Source organism: Ambystoma mexicanum, chromosome 2q (genome assembly GCF_040938575.1).
Source record: "Ambystoma mexicanum isolate Mex_15411 chromosome 2q, UKY_AmexF1_1, whole genome shotgun sequence".
NCBI classification, from domain to species: Eukaryota; Metazoa; Chordata; class Amphibia; order Caudata; family Ambystomatidae; genus Ambystoma; species Ambystoma mexicanum.
The window spans coordinates 614,603,470-614,619,688 of NC_090924.1; positions in this window are offsets into that span (position 1 = coordinate 614,603,470).

Genomic DNA, 16,219 nt, shown 5'->3' on the forward strand with positions numbered 1-16,219 from the left:
CGAATCTCCTACACTTCGACGACAGAGAAGATCTGCAAGGAATCTTCTTCCCTTGAGCTGGTGGGACCAACCAGTTTGCCAAACATCAAGCAAGGCCTCCCTCCCCTGGTCGAATTTGCTGTGCACCGCTGCAGTGAACCGGATAGTCAGGAGGACCGGACACTGTTTGGGTTTTAAGGAGCGCACCTTTTATTTGTTGCTTGGCTCTGCTGCTGGTTTCTTCCCTGGGCAGAGCAGGACCCTCCAGTGTTCCTACTTCGTGTTAGCCCAACAGTCACTTCAGGAACCGCGAGCCTGCAGGACCTGCCAGGAACTTCTGCCTCAGCTACAGCCTCCTTCTTCATTTAAGGTACTGTTCAAACCCAGTTGTTCGTTCCGTCCGACCGTGGTGAAAGTGTTTTACATCTTTTGCCAATCTGAGGGCTTGTCCTTCTCTACTCTTTTAAGTAACTTTTCTTCCGACAAACTTCGTTTCGAACTCTTGGCAAAGACTTAACCACGAACTACTCTGAACTGTGTGATCCTCTGCAAAGACTCTGAAACATTAACATTGGCCCAGGCCTATTAATTTGAATACTAGTTGTAGTACACCTTTTCTAGATTGCCCTGCCTACTTACTTGTTGGTGCTGCTTGATTATGAATAACCTTGTCTTTCCCTCCCTTTTTAAATTGCTGGAGTGCCGTTGTGCTCACACTTCATTTTGAGCTTAACTTGTTCAGAATTCATTGGGTGTGTGTAGTGTATTAAGATTGTGATCGTCTGCTGCTTTACTTTAGTGAATTGTTTGATCATTGATGGTGAAATAAATGTATATTCTTTACTCAGAAACCTTGAGTGTTTGTTTGAACCATAGCAATTGCCGTCCTTTGTGTAACGTCTGATACTGCTCACTTTACTCTTGAGATAAGTCTGGCTGCTCAGCCATCACTACCACTTTACTGTGTAGTACAGGCTTGTACCAAAGGTGAATTTGTACTTACACTTGTAGTCTTAGTTGTGTGTGGTGTTCCCAAAGGGTACTGCATATGATTCTGCCTAACAGTCTTCTGTGAAGCCCCCGGACCCTCTTCTAACCCTAGAAGTAAAGTACTCACCTGTTTGCCCAGTCTTCCTTAGGAACTCTGACTTTTGCTACTTAAGACCCTATTCTGACACTGTCTGTTGGTTACTAGATCCTAGTGACCCCGCTTCTGCCACTGAGAACACTCATGCTCTAAGAACCAGGGAAAGACTTTTTAAGGATTGGGCCTTTTGCCTAGAAAAGAAAATAAGTATTTAAAAGTGACTTACTTGTAAAGAGTGAGTTGGTAACTGCAACTCTAACAGTGAACAGTTACAAAGGATCTTACCTACCTTACATGTGTGATGCACTATTCTCAAAAGTCTGATTCCTTGGAAAGGGAAGGAAAGTGAGAGGACAATTTCGTTTTACTTTTGATAAAACTCAGTTTTTCTTTATTTTTAAACTGAGTAAATGTTTCAATAAAAAAAAAAAAAAAAAGTCTGATTAATATCTTTTCTTCCTTAGAAACCGTGTTGCCATTCTAATAGAAAGTAGATGTGAAGGTATATTACTCACCTGTGATTAGGTTGTGCCTCTTCCCAAAAGTAATGTGTTGGCTTCACCAGATTATTCCTGCAGGATAATTAAATGAGTGCCCTCGAACTGTTGGTATCAGCAGATTAGTCCTGTTAGGATAATTGTACGAGTGCCCCCCAACTGGGTCTTGCTTCCCCTGACCTGCTGCGAGCCTGTCCAGAATAAGTATGCATTAGGCTGCTGCCTACCTAGAAGAACTGAGTCATTCAGTAAAGTGTAACATCGGGTTCTGTTTCCCTGTGCTGTTTAGACAGACACAAGAAGAGTATGTGGTTCTAACTGTCCCCCAATAAGTCATACATAAGGTATGTGTATAGCTGGGAAAGATCTAACCTTGACTGCATTGTGAGATTAAAACAAGTGTACGGGCTTTACTTACCTTGAGTTAGCTGTGTGCCATCCAAAAAATAAGTTACAATAGTTACTGCTTATCTCTGTTTGTGTTTCACTGATCTCAAAAGCACCTGTAATTGAATATTACATTCTTAGGTTTTACTCACCTAGTATAACTGTGTGTTATCACAAAAGTAGTTATAGGTTTTTAGTGTGCCTGGAATAAGTGTTCCACTATTCACAAAATGTACATTGTCCAGTTGAGTGATTATATGATTTGAACGGAGAATCACTGTACCACTGCTAGGGTCTAGTGCCCTTGAATTACAGAATGTAATTGTGAAAATAACCATTGGTTTTTACTCCCCAAGAATAGGTGTGACCTATACTGAATGTGTATGAAAAGGTTTTGACTTCCCTAGAACTACTTTTAGGTGTTCCAAATAAGGTTTATGCTTTGGTCTGGGCACCTTCAAGCATAGTGTTGTGTTTCTATATTTGTGATTACTTATAGTGTGTGATAGTACTTACTTACTGCTAGATTTATCTTGGCCTACTTGTATTTAAATAAATCATTTATTTTTATGTACATAGTGTTTCAGTGTTTCTTTGGATCATTTGTATAACAATTTCATTTGTGCTGATTCTAAAGCCCTCTCTCCCTCTTAAGATAAGCCGGCTGCTCTGTCTATGCTACCATGAACTCAGGTGGTACAGCCTTGTACTGAGAGTGGAGTCTTGTACTGTCTCAGTTGAATGTTTTTGCTAAGCCATTAGGTGGACTTCAGAAAAACTGTCCTCACACTGTTGGCATGCGCTGGGATAAATGTGGATTGCATTGCATTGATTATTGACATACTTTGTGTCCAAAGGAAACCATCAAGTAGGTTTGGTTTAGCCAAAGTAAAGTGTACTTATTGTATTTAACACAAGAACCAACACCATGCCTGCTTTAGGCCTGAGGACTACTCATATGCTACTATGAAAAATGTGTTCACAATGTGTAAAGAGAAGGGCCTCAATTGTAAATGAAGTAAGCTTTACTTATAACATGCATGGTTTCAGTGAACCTAGGTCCACTTCAAACAATGTTGCTGGGAGTGCAGATGTTGAGGGTTCTGACAGTTGTCCAAACTCCTCTGAGGAGGAATGTAAGGGTTCTGATGAGGAGGATGTTAGTTCACCCCCCTCTCCTTCTCCTACCTCTACCTTACTTCTTATCATGCACCCTGAAATGTCTGTGGAACTGCATACAAGACCACTCCTGTGGAAACACAATTTGAAGATCTGGGAAAGAGAGAAAAAGTATATCATGCCTGGAAAAGACATGTTTCTGGACCCTTCTACGCTTTCAGGGTCTTCTATGTCTGCAGCTTCCAGGATTACAGAGTTGGTGAGTCAGTATGGCATGAAGTGTGACGTTGTATGGCTGAAAACCGTTGACCTCACTTGTAAAAAGTTTGGTCTGTGTGAGAGTGATAGAATACCCTGGTTTCTTTTTAGACTTCCCAAAAGAGACTACCAAGTGCTCTTGGATTTGCATGAAGTGGAAATATGTAACTAGGATAGGGTAAAAGAAGCTCTCATAAATAGATATAAGAAGGAAGCTTCTCCATATCTAAACCCCTTAAGGGACTCTGAGACTAAAAGTAGGTCTAAAAGTGCTATCTCCTCATCCCTTAAGAAATCTGTTAATACTGAGTCTAAGAGAAAAGCTGTAGCCTTTGGCTCAGCTGCACCCCCTTGTAAAAAGACTGAGGCTCTTAAACTTGAAGTAAGAGAGGTCCCCTTAGGAGACCCCTCCTTAGAGATAAAAGGCATTAACTGCCACTCTGAATGGCACTTGGGTGTAGCACCTATAACTTCAAATAGGGAAAAATCCCCTAGGCCCACAAAGTTAGAGGTCACTTCTGTGACCTCACCTTAAGTGACTGAGCCTCTTTAAAAACCACATGTAGTGGCAGTGGTTCAATTAGTTTCCAGAAACTTAAAAACTTCTGCACTAGTACCAATATGGTGTGATGCCATTAACCAGGTCACTGTTATGACCCCACCTTCAGTTAACACTGAGGTGAAAGAACTTTTTGAAAACCCACCTAGAGTGGAAGTGGTTTCCCCTATGGATAAGATCTGAAGTGTTCCTCTCCGATCTATAACACTGTATACAAACTTAGCTGAAGTCACTGATGTGACTCTGCCTTCAGCTGAGTCTGAGGTTCAAAGTCCCTCTGAAACCTCAGACAGTATAGTCTCGACCCACTGCTGTGGAGGCAATTCCTAGGGCTCACAAGAACCTTAGTGTTCATGTCACACACCCTGTATGGTATATGTCCTTTAGAATAAAGGCCCCTTCAGTTAAACCTGTAGTGGCTGAACTACTTCAAAACCCGCTTACAGTGGAAGTTGTTCCTAAAACTCTAAACCTGGATTCACCTGAAAACCCACTTACAGTGGAGGTGATGCAGATGGACATGAAAAGCAAAGATGTTTTTAAAAAACATAAGAGGGCAAGGAGTTACCTTGACCCCATGGTAGGAATTGAGTTTTCTCCTTTAGTTCAGAGTGCCCAGAAGGAAACTTCCAGGCCTGAAAAAATGAAAGCCAAAAAGAGTAATACGGAATCTAAGAATAGTTTTCTTACTAGGTCTTCTAATAAAAAGCCTGTGACTCCAACTACTCTTACAGGAGGAATGGATAGGTGTTCTGATAAGGCTATGGTCTCATTTTCAAGAGACAACTCTACATCTGTGGAATCCTCTACAGAGGTTCCTACTGTAATTCCTAATGTTAGCAGGGAAACCTCTAACAAAGGCAAACCTAAAATTAGAATATTAGGGAAATGGGAGCCTGAACCATGTTCCACCATTTCAGTTCCAATTCTAAAGTCTTTGACCCACACTGCTTCTGAGAAAGGGGTGGATAGACAAGTTGGAAACCTATCTAGGCCTTTGAGGACTGGTAAACCTCAAAGCTGATGGACATCCAGAAAATATATGTCAAAGGCTAAACCCCTTGACACTGTGGGATCTGACCCAACCTGCTCCTGTGAGAGAGGTGGTGAGGAATCATGGAGACCCCTCTAGGTCTAAGGGATTTCTTCATAAGAACCACTTTAAAAAGCCTATTGTAGGTTCAGAAGTTGTCACAACTTCTGAGGGACTGTTAAATCAGATCCCTTATACATTAGACAAGAGCAAAGTGCCCAACACCACTTGTAGGTCATAGAGTTTGCAAATGATAATTAATGTTAAAAAGTATCACAGCAAGGGTTACCAAAAGATTGCTGGTGGACTCAGCAAACAGTTTAACCGACTTGAAACATGAGATCCATCCTGATGAGGATTAGCTCCTCCTGTTCCTTAGTCTGGGAGGGACGAGTGTTAGGTATTTTATTCTCGGTCAACCCGAGAATATTTTGCTTTACTAGTGGGATATTTATCCTTAACAGCTCAGTGAGTGGGAACCCTTTTCCACACTCACAGAATCTTTTACTCTTTTTATGGGTGTCATCCATAGTGTCTTTTTAAAGTTATCCTCTTTAACAACTTATTGGCAATAAGTGACTGTTGTTTCTGGGTTGCCCTAGGGGCTCCCTTTTCAACTTTCTTTTACTAAATTTGAGAGAACTACAGTTCCCAAGGGTAGAAAGGATATTTGGATCCCTTTTACATTTTATTCTGTGAAGCCAGCACACCCCACCTTATGTGGAGAGCTGGAGTTATACAATGTATCCCTTTCACATTAAAACTGTAACAATTCTGTTACAGGGACAAGCTTACCTTCAATGGCTGGTGGCAGTGATTCCTTGTGATAATGTGGTGCACCTTTCCCAAGGGCTGTGTTCACAGCTGCAGTAAAGGTACTTAAGGGTGCTAATTTCACCAAAATGGGCCTCTCTTCTTGTTTCGCTATTTTAGTGTTTCTTGTCCTTTCTTTTTCCTTCCCCTGACATCCAGGGTGGGAAATTCCTTTGTGTGATTTTTATCTTCGGCAGGAGTCCCCTGGACTCCCCGCCCAGGCTCCAATCTGTCTGTGATGGCAGTAAGTGAGGGAGGAGTCCAAAACTCCACAGCCCTTTGTCTTCCTCCTTGCCTGAATGGGGACACATCTCAGTGGGGGCTGGCTGTCCTGATTGGACAACCAAACCGCCCCTTGTTGTAAAATGCAGGGAGAGAACGCAGAAGTTGTGCTCTAGTTACTGATAAATACTGCAAACCTGGAAGCTGAAGACAAGTCGACCACTGGAACGAAACTGAAGAGGGTGATGAAGGAAAAGCAGCAGTGGCTATCTCCAGCTACCGGAGAGCCTGCTGTGTAACTCAAGCCTGCTGCAGCCCTTCCTTCCAATCGACCTGCGGACTTCTAAAACGACGACCCTGACCTAGAGTCTGGTGAGACCCACTAAAGTCGAGAGGACCTGCCTTTTGAGCCATCCCACATGTTGCTGCGACCTTGCGGGGCTGCAATACCCCAATACCAGGGCCCTCAAGCCATTATGCAGTGCATGATCTTCTGAATTCCGAATCTTGCTGAAACCTTATGGGCATCCTGGTGTATCTCGAGAGACATGAATCAAGTCCAAAAAGTCCCCTCACCAGAGTGCTGGACCTTCGTAATGACGTGAATTCAACTGCGATTTTCTGTTTTCTTCTGTGCTCCTTGAAAAGGCACCAAATTGGCAGAACCACGTTCAGCCATGAGGAAAACCTTGCCTAGAGCCTTCTTCATTGATCCATGCTGCAAGGTCCCTTCCAAGGTCCTGTTTTGAGTCATCATGATAAGGAATCCACTGACCGGGTTTTTGGCTGCAGATACTGAAGTCCTGCTGCAAAATATTCCTCAATGATGAGGTACTGTGTTGGCTTGGGTATGTCCTTACCTTAAGTCTCTTAGGAGTTCTGTGTAGCTGTGGGGTGTTTCCTGTGATGGGGTGACCTCTCATCCAGTGCACCCAGTCCCACTGCTAGAATCCTGCTAGGGTGTCTTCTTTGAAGCCCCTGGACCCTCTTCTAACCCTAGAAGTATGTAGTCACTTGTTTGCCCAGTCTTCCTAAGGAACTCTGACTTTTGCTACTTAAGACCCTATTCTAACACTGTCTGTTGGTTACTAGATCCTAGTGACCCCCTTCTGCCACTGAGAACACTTGTGCTCCAAGAACCAGAGAAGGACTTTTTAAAGATTGTGCCATTTGCCTAGAAAAGAAAATAAGTGCTTAAAAGTTACTTAGAAAGAGTTAAGAGTGAACAGTTACAAACATTCTTACTTACTTTGGATGTGTGAAGCTGCTGTTCAAGACCTTAGCTGCTAGATGTCCTTCAAAGTTGGTTGAGAAGCAAAACCTGCGGAAGGTCCTAACAGCCCAGAGATGTTCATCTTGAGGACCATAGGCTCCTACACAATCTTAAAAGACTGACACCTGACTCCTGTTCAGACGACCCAAGGCATCAGGAGTATTGGTGCTGGGTTTTGCCAGAGAAGAAGAACAAAATTATCACACCTTGAGTGATTCTACAAAGGCCAATAAATTCATGAACCGGCCAAGGATGAAGTGTAGGGGGACTTAAAAATCCCAAAGACTGCGAGTGATTTTTTTCCCCACCAGGAAGGAGGAGTCTAAGGAAGTGATGAAATAACTCATAAGAGAAGGCAGACTCATTTTTGTGTTTTGTTGTAAAACGTCGGCATGTGATCTGTGTTAAAATTAATCGCTTATTTCCTGCTGCTTATAATAAAATCTTTGAACCCAATATCTTGTCTTTGCTTGGTCTGCTTATCCCTCAAACATACACACCCAATACTCATGTTCTAGTATATGCCCCTTCCAGCAGAATCCTCCATTCATACTGTACTCTGTGCTTGGGATAAGCTGATAGGTTCCTTGCTTCAGCCTATTCTTTCCAACAAGTGGTATTGATGTGCCTATTAGAATAAAACCTGTGCCAAAAACCACAATATCCAAGTCTATCCTTCACACACGTCTGAGGTATGTTGCATTAACTGTAGATTATCCACCAACTCCTGCACTGCAACGGTGTGGACGTATGGTCACCATACCCATCCCCTTTTCTCACACATTTTAGATGGATTTTATAAACCTCTGCAATGGCTGCACATATTAGGTTTTAACATGATTTTACTCCACATGCTGTCATTGTATTTCTAACAACGTTCCAACTGTTCCCATGCCACAGATTAGCAAACATCTAGACTCAGCATTCTGTTCTAGAACCTCTATTATGATTCAAGACTGGGAATTGAAGCAGTTTCCTTATTAGTAGGGCTTATTACTGGGCAGCCCTACTGAAATTTCATCAGTCTATCTTCTGGTTTTTTACATGTTTGAATGACTATTTCTTGTACTTAATATGGATCATGGATATTTACTGAAGATCTACATGAAGAAAGTAAAAATGGCAAAACGTTTTGCATGCTTTCTTCTATGGCTATTTGGGCGAGAATCAAGAAGCTGAGTTTTGCATCCTGAAAATGGGCCAGAGCTCCCCATTTTGGAGAGCTGTCAAGATGAGCTCAAGCGTGTAAAGGTTGGCCAAGCATCCAGAAATTAGACTGTATGATTGGTACAATGAAGCCACCTCTAAATGAAGCTACCTTGCATGGCCGACTTAAATCATGAGGACCTCTTCCAAATCCAAGATTTCTGATTCTGGTACTAATTAAGACACAACTATGCCAAAACAGATTGCTATGTCCAGAACCAAAGTCACTATAAAATTAGGGAATCAATGTCAATCAAATTCATTGAAAGGAAAGAGTAAACCACAGTCATTGAAAGGAGAGAGTAAACCACAGACATTGAAAGGAAAGAGTAAACCACAGGCATCACAAATGGAGCAGGTAAGTCATATTCACTTTCTCTTTTGGAAAATTAACATAATGCTACAGTTATACATTCAACCTCAGGGAATCAAGGGAGAGATATTGCATCCATTGATGTTTTTGGCACGGTCTTTCCTCCCTCCTCCCGTTATTGCCATGGTTGTGAGCTGAGTAAGTAAGACTTAAATACCAAATCACAATTGCTCGCCTGCAAATAGTGCTAGGGTTAGGAGATCAGAGATAAATCATCAATTCTGAAAAATGACTTGCCACAATATTGTACATTCAATATTAATTGAAAAAAAAGGTTTGCTCATAATCTGTATCCACAGAGCATTGTTTATTCTTTTGTGTCTGTTTCTTTTAGTCCATAAATTGAGCATCATAGATCCAAAAAAGTGAATACCTGGATTCAGGCTCTTAATGCATCTGACCACGTGTATGTTTTTATTATTAAATCTCCATACACTATTTTTATGAACTTAAAAAGGTTTTAATACATCATTATAAATACACAATTAATACAGTCTAAAAACAAAAATTGTCATAGATTGTGGAAAACAGCAACAATAGTGTTAAAGCATGTGTTAGCTACAATTGAATGCTAGCACTGCTTCTGTTCATTATAACTTCTAAACGTGCATACTACTTTAAATGTCAACAGCCACTCACTTTCTGCATTCGTTAGCCAACATGTTTCAAACCTTCACTGTCTCAAATTTAAGAACAATGTGCCCGGAATTTCATCAGGGGGACTATTGTACTGTGGATGCGTTGCCCTGGCCCCATGGCCCCATGGGAAATGGGAAGGGTCTCCCCCTAGGGGAGAAGGGATGACATCCACAGATCTGTCACATTTTTCATAGTTTTTCTCTCTCATCATAGACATTCGCCACTGTCTTCCTTTGCCACAGTCCATCTCCATCACAGTCGTAGGCCTTGTCCTTTGTCAGTGTTTCATCCCAGTCCTCCTTTTTCAACGTCCTCCTTGTCAGGCTCTTTCTTCATGGTCAGCTTTGCTGCAGTCCTTCTACTTAATCACAGTCCTCCTCTTTAGTCACAGTCCTCTTTCATCAGAGTCCTGCTCCTTCGTTACAGTTCTTTTCCATCCCAGTCATACTTCTTCATCAGTCTTTCATCAGTCCTCCTTTTTCAAAGACCTCCTTCATCACAGTCTTTCTTCGTAGCCAGTTCTGACCTTCATTCAAGTCCTCTTTTAACATTCTCCATGGCCATAGTCCTATATAATAGCCCTTCTCTTTCATCAGAGTACTTCATTATAATCTTTCGCCTTCGTCAAAGTCCTTTGTTACAGTCCTTTCACTTAATCACATTTATCCATTGTCATCAATCCTTCTACTTTGTCACTGTCTGCTGGCACATTCATTTCTCCATCATAGACCTTCATCACATTCCTTGTTTTTCATGTGTCATTATCATTCCTTGCATTTCAACAGTGCGTCATAACTTTCCTTCTTCATTAGTCCTGTGGCACAGTCTTTCCCCTTCATCGCAGTGCTTTGTAAAAGTCCTTCATCATGGTCTTTCTCCTTTGTCAATCCTGGATCCTAGTCCTTCATCATAGTTTACCTCTTTCATCATAGTACTTCTTCGCATGGTACTTCTCCTTAGTCACACTCCATCTCCTTTTTAAGCCTCTCCATCACAGTCCTTCACCTTCATCACAGTTCCACCTTTTCAATGCCCTTTTTTATTTCTTCATTCCTTACCCATCATCATAGTTCATCATTACAGTCCTTCTGCTTAGTCACAGACTCTTCCATTCATTGCATTCTTCATCACAGTCTTCTTTCATCAGTCCTTCTCCTTCATCATTTTAACTTCAACGGTCCTCCCTTGTCATAGTTTTGGGTCAGTCCTTTGCCTTCTTAACAGTCGTTTGACAGCCCTTCTCTGTCAGTCTGTTTCCTTCTTCGCAGTCTTTCTCCTTTGTCACAGTCTTCCTCAGTCACAGTCCTTCGATAATGCTCCTTCATCACAGTCCTTTCAGCATAGCCCTTCTACTTCACCATAGACCTTTCTCACAGGCTTTGTTTGATCACATTCTTTGTCACAGTCCTTGTCCTTCATCAGTCGTTCATCACAGGCCTTCATAGTCTTTCCTCATCATAGACCTCCTTAGAAGTGTATTTCTTTTGTCACAGTCTTTGTCCATCTCTTGCTTCACAACCCTTCTCCATCATGCCCGTCTCTCACATCAGTCTTGCTTTCAGAAGTCTTTTACTACAGTCTTTCAGCACAATCCTCCTTTGACAGACCACCATAGTCCCTTTTCTCCTTTGTTGCATTCCTTCTCCATTGTCACAGTCCCTCATAAACCTTCTCCTTGATCCTTGTCATTTATCATAGCTATTCTCCTTTGTAATAGTCCTTTGTCCTAGTTGGGACTGTTTTAGGCACAGCTCTGCCAGTCAGACTCATTCTTTCTGCAGCCCCTCTGTATTGTTTAATCTATTTTTTCTTCTTTTGTCTCTCCACATAGCCCTCTTTGTCTGTATCTGTTTCACATAGCCGCTTACTATCTATTATTATCACTTTATTGTGTAGCAAATGCAGTTGCACTATCACACAGTGCAGGGCATAGAAATGTACAGTAAAAATAAATTGAATGGGTCGATGACAATCCACAAAATAGGATTTCCTGACCTTTTGTATATTTGAGACCATATAAGCATCTATCCCCCTCATGGCCTTTTTTTTCAAATATTGTACTAGGACCGCAAGGGCTGCTTTTATTGGTTACCCAGAATCACCTCCCTTCTCACATCCCAAAATCTCTCCCTCACATCACCAAGGGAATTCCTTGCAAGAATAGCTGGAGACTCTAAGAGGGTTTCAAAGCCCATTTCATAAATTTTATTCACCCAGGCCAGCCACGGAATCTTCATCCAAGCCTGAAATATCTCTCAAACTGGTTTAGTATACTCTGTTCTCTGGGTTCTAAATGAAGATTCTGGACAGGGTACCTTTTGACAGTGAGAAGAGGAGTCTGATGGATGGCCGACTTCAAAAGAGTGATGGATTCTCAAAACAAAGTCCACTAACCTTTGTGACAAATCCTATGGTGTTGTTCTTTCCCCCCCAAGGGGGAGACCCCTTCCATGAGGCCAGGGAGGTGAGGTCGCTACCCGATAGTCCCCCTGCATGTTGTACTCAATGGGTGGATCTCATAGGGAGGGATTCCTCCTCTGGGATACAAGGAGCACATCATGCGATAACGTGGTATAATCCACCTTCACCCACCTTTCTCCCCTCACCTTCTTTACCTTCCTCTTATCATATAAGTTCCCCCCTGTATTTATGTTACAGCTATACTACCACTAATACTGGGACGAGAAAGATTACGGCTGAATCCACTGAACTATCCCCTCAATATAATGAGACGAGGAAGACTAGAGCTGACTTCACTGAACTATCCCTTCAATATACAGAGACGAGGAAGAAGTTCGGAACCAGAAAGAACCCACAAGACCATCTCATTGAGCAGTCCAGCTATTGTGTTATGTGGAACTTAAAAAGGTCAGAAGGACTAACAATATTGTCAGTCCCTCCCCTGAGGTACCGCGAGCAAAGCAACCATACCAGATGGAAGAGTTGATCCTGCAGCTGCTGACCAGGACGTAGCAGAAGGAAAGACGGCCTCCCTAACTGCTCTCAAGAGGATTGAAGATCCTAAGCAAAAAGAGGCTGGGGCTCCCAATGGGGAAGAGCGTAACGGAAGACGTTCCAGCAGTTACACGCAGCCAAGCTCCCAGGAAGTGCTGGGGAGCTGCATAGGGCAGCGATCAAACAGGAAACAAACCAGAAGTACAGTCGAAAGACGCAGAGAGGCCCAAGACCGAGGTGAGAGACTGGCAGTCCATACAGAAGGTCCAGGGGCAGCCCAGGGACCTCGAGGGGGCTCAAGAAACCAATGTGAAGGGGTCTGGGACCTGAGAAAGAGAAGCCAATGTAAAGGGGTCTGGGCCCAAGAAAGAGAGACATATGTGAAGGGGTCTGCGACCCAAGAAAGGGAAACCAGTACAAAGGGGTCTGGGACTCAAGAAAGAAAAACCAGTGTGACAGGGTCTGGGACCCGAGAAAGAAAAGCCAATGTGAAGGGATCTGGGACCCGAGAATAAGAGGTTATGACAACAGGGTCGAGGACTGGGGAGTATACCAGGGATACTGAAAAGAATGTAGTTAAGTCTACGCAGGGTCGAGGACCTAGCCGTGCATGAGGACAAGGTCCTCCAACAGCCTTCTTCTTTGTTGCAGTACCTGGTAAGGACAAATATCAGGTCTACCCAATTAAGTCACTGGAGGGGCTTATCAGGGACCTAAGAAAGGCCAGGGGAAGGGCGATTTTGCCCTACTTTGTGGATCTATGAAAATAAACATGTCAAAGGCTAGGGGAAGGAAGAAATTCCGCCTACTTTGTGGAACTGTGAAAATAAGCCTGAGAAATGCATGGAGAAGGGAGACATTCCCCTATTTTGTGGAACTGTGAAAATAAGCCTGAGAAAGGCCAGGAGAAACGAGACATTCCCCCTACTTTGTGGAACTGTGAAAACAAAGCCTGAACAAGGCCAGGGGAAGGGAGACACCCCCCTACTTTGTTGAACTGCCAATTGTATGGAACCGTGCCTTTCCAGAAGAATGGAGTCATTCCTCTGGACCAAGAGGACATTAAACCACTTTAGTTTATTTTCAAGTATAAGGGATAGAACTAGGATTTTGACAATGGCCGGCAGACTCTTTATTTCCGGACATTCTGACATTTTCCTTAGTGTTTGGTTGACACAGGAAAACCCCTCTTGAGTTAGGGAAATACAAGGTTTTCTCTTTATTTCTTTAAAAAATAAAAGTCTTTACCCATAAACATGCCACCTGTGTGTCAGTCTCCTCCTTCCACACCTGTGCACCTTTCAATCGTGGGAATGTAAACTGATACAAGCCACTTGGTGTTTGAAAGGCAGTCTTTTCTTTATTTAGGGTCTAATTACCCTTTGGGCCAATCTAGAGCGGAAATGAACTGGGCAGTTCCTAATTTTTCAACTAAGTCATCAATGCTGAATGTGGGATACGCATCAAAAGTGCAGATGACGTCTTCCTTGGGTGGTTTGTATTTATATGTAGCCAGTGGTCCAGAGACCTGGTTCGCTGAAATAAACGGACCCTGGAAAGGTGTCAGGGAGGAGGTATCTCAGTATCAACAAGGCAGTGGAAAAATAGTGAAGCACCCGGCTGAAGACTTGGAGAGTCCTCATGTTCATTAAAGGTGGCACGTGTGTGAGAGATGCGGGTTGCAGAGGAGGCCTGCGTACAGTTGGAAGATGAGTTGCTGAGAACTGGCCATCATGAAAAAAGAAGTGATTCACCACTCGGATTTTGTGATGGAGAATGCGATATGGCCTTGAGAAAGCCCTTGGAGGGTGAAACACATGGTGACTAAAAGAAACAACTAATACACAATGAGACCAGAGGGAAGTTTTACAACATATGGAAATAATCCTCCCATATTATATACCAACAAAAACTATGATATTCCCTAAGTTCAGTATCATATATCCAAAAAGGTAGTCCGTTAAATACCTGGATTTAGGCTCTTAATGCATCTGACCACGTGTATGTTTTTATCATTAAATCTCGAGCCACTATTTTTATAAACATAAAAAAGTGTTAATACATCATTATAAATACACAATACAGTCCAGAGAACGCAGTATACCTCTGCTTTGTTAGACCTTCCCTCTTTCCCTAAGCCAAACACTCCTTCTCTGTTCCCAAACAGTCCCAATGTCCTTTGTTGTAAGGTCAACCAGCCTTGTGTGTTAGACCTGAATAGCGGCACTCAAAATACAAACTGCTTTCCATATAACTGCAATACAAGTACTGTGAAGAAGAGGATGACCAGGAGTATGAAGGTCACTCCAGAGAACCGGAGTGAACGGTCTAGTCTCTCAAGGAACTTGATTGGTCAAAGGCAAAAGAAAATAGCAGAGGGAAACCAACATGAAGAGAGCCATCCTTCGAAAAGGGAACCAGGGAGATGCCGACTTGTCGAACAGGGTACTGCAGCAGGTGACGCCGTGCAGGGAGGTGAACTGGAGCACAAAGATAGTCCAGGGGGAAGGAGCTACTTCACACGCTGTCCGAACAAACCTCCAGGGGGTCCCAAATGCCAGCAAGCCACCAGAAAACAAAAGCTTAGCCCGAGAACAGAACAGAGACTGGCGGATGCAACCGCCGATAAGAAGGGGAACCCAAAGGCAGCTGGAGAACGAAGGTACAGGCTGAAGGAAGAAGAATTAACAGGTGGAGACGCGGCTGGCCGGAGAGAACGCCCGAACAATAATGGAAACTCAGAGCGAAGCAAAGGTGCTCGGAAGACGCAAACCACACAAACATGAATGCGGGCAGAGTGAGCGGTGCTAGATGTCCGGGAGGAATCAGTGAACAACTGGAGAAGCCAGAGAATAAGAGGGTCTGGGACACAGAGAATCAGAGACAGTACAGAAGGAAGCATATGCTTAGCAGGGAAGTATCCAAGCTATTGCAGCATCACATTGCTAGTCGGGTACACGCACCCATATGAGAGTTAGAGAGGGTCTCGGACCCTGAGAAAAATAGAGACAGTACAGAAGGAAGCCTATGCTTGGCAGAAGAGTAAACCAAGCTATTGCAACAGAGTATTGCAAGTCTGGGACCCACACCCATATGAGAGCCTGAGAATAAGTCGGTCTGGGACCCTGAGAGAAACACAGTCCAAAAGAAAGCATATGCTTGGCAGGAGAGTAAACCAAGTTATTGCAACCACGCATTGTGAGTCTGGGACCCGCACCCACATGGGAATCTGAGAATAAGACGGTCTGAGACCCTGAAAGCAAAAGAGACAGATCAGAAGAAAACAAATGCGTGGCAGCAGAGTACACCAAGCTAGTGCAATACATTAGAGTCTGAGACTTGCACCCTTATGAAAACCCAATAACGCAGTGAAGTTCATTCAAGAAGATACAGGGTCTGGGACCAAAGGAGATAGGAATTTTAGGGTCCCCAATTTGTCTCAATTGAGTCGTATCCATCTCCTGGCACCATATTTGGGAAGGCATGGTATCACAAGTATTGATACTGACACAATGGATACAATTTGTAAAACCTTTCTTGAAAATGTTGGGGTTGGAGAAACTCGTGTTTTGCCCTATTACTAAGATGGGAGTAGCCTCAACCATCAAATGATAAACAAAACAGTCCTAGTGAAGTCTGTCAAATCAAAATGGCCTATGCTAGCAAAACCTGATGCTTGCCCTAAAGAAACCACATAAGGAGGAGACAAGCTTCTAAAATAGAGCCAGAAGGAATCCAGGGGAAAAGAGCTAACCCCTAACCCTTGAAGTAATACATTTGGGAACATTTATTAAGTCATTTAGACCACCCAAGACATTG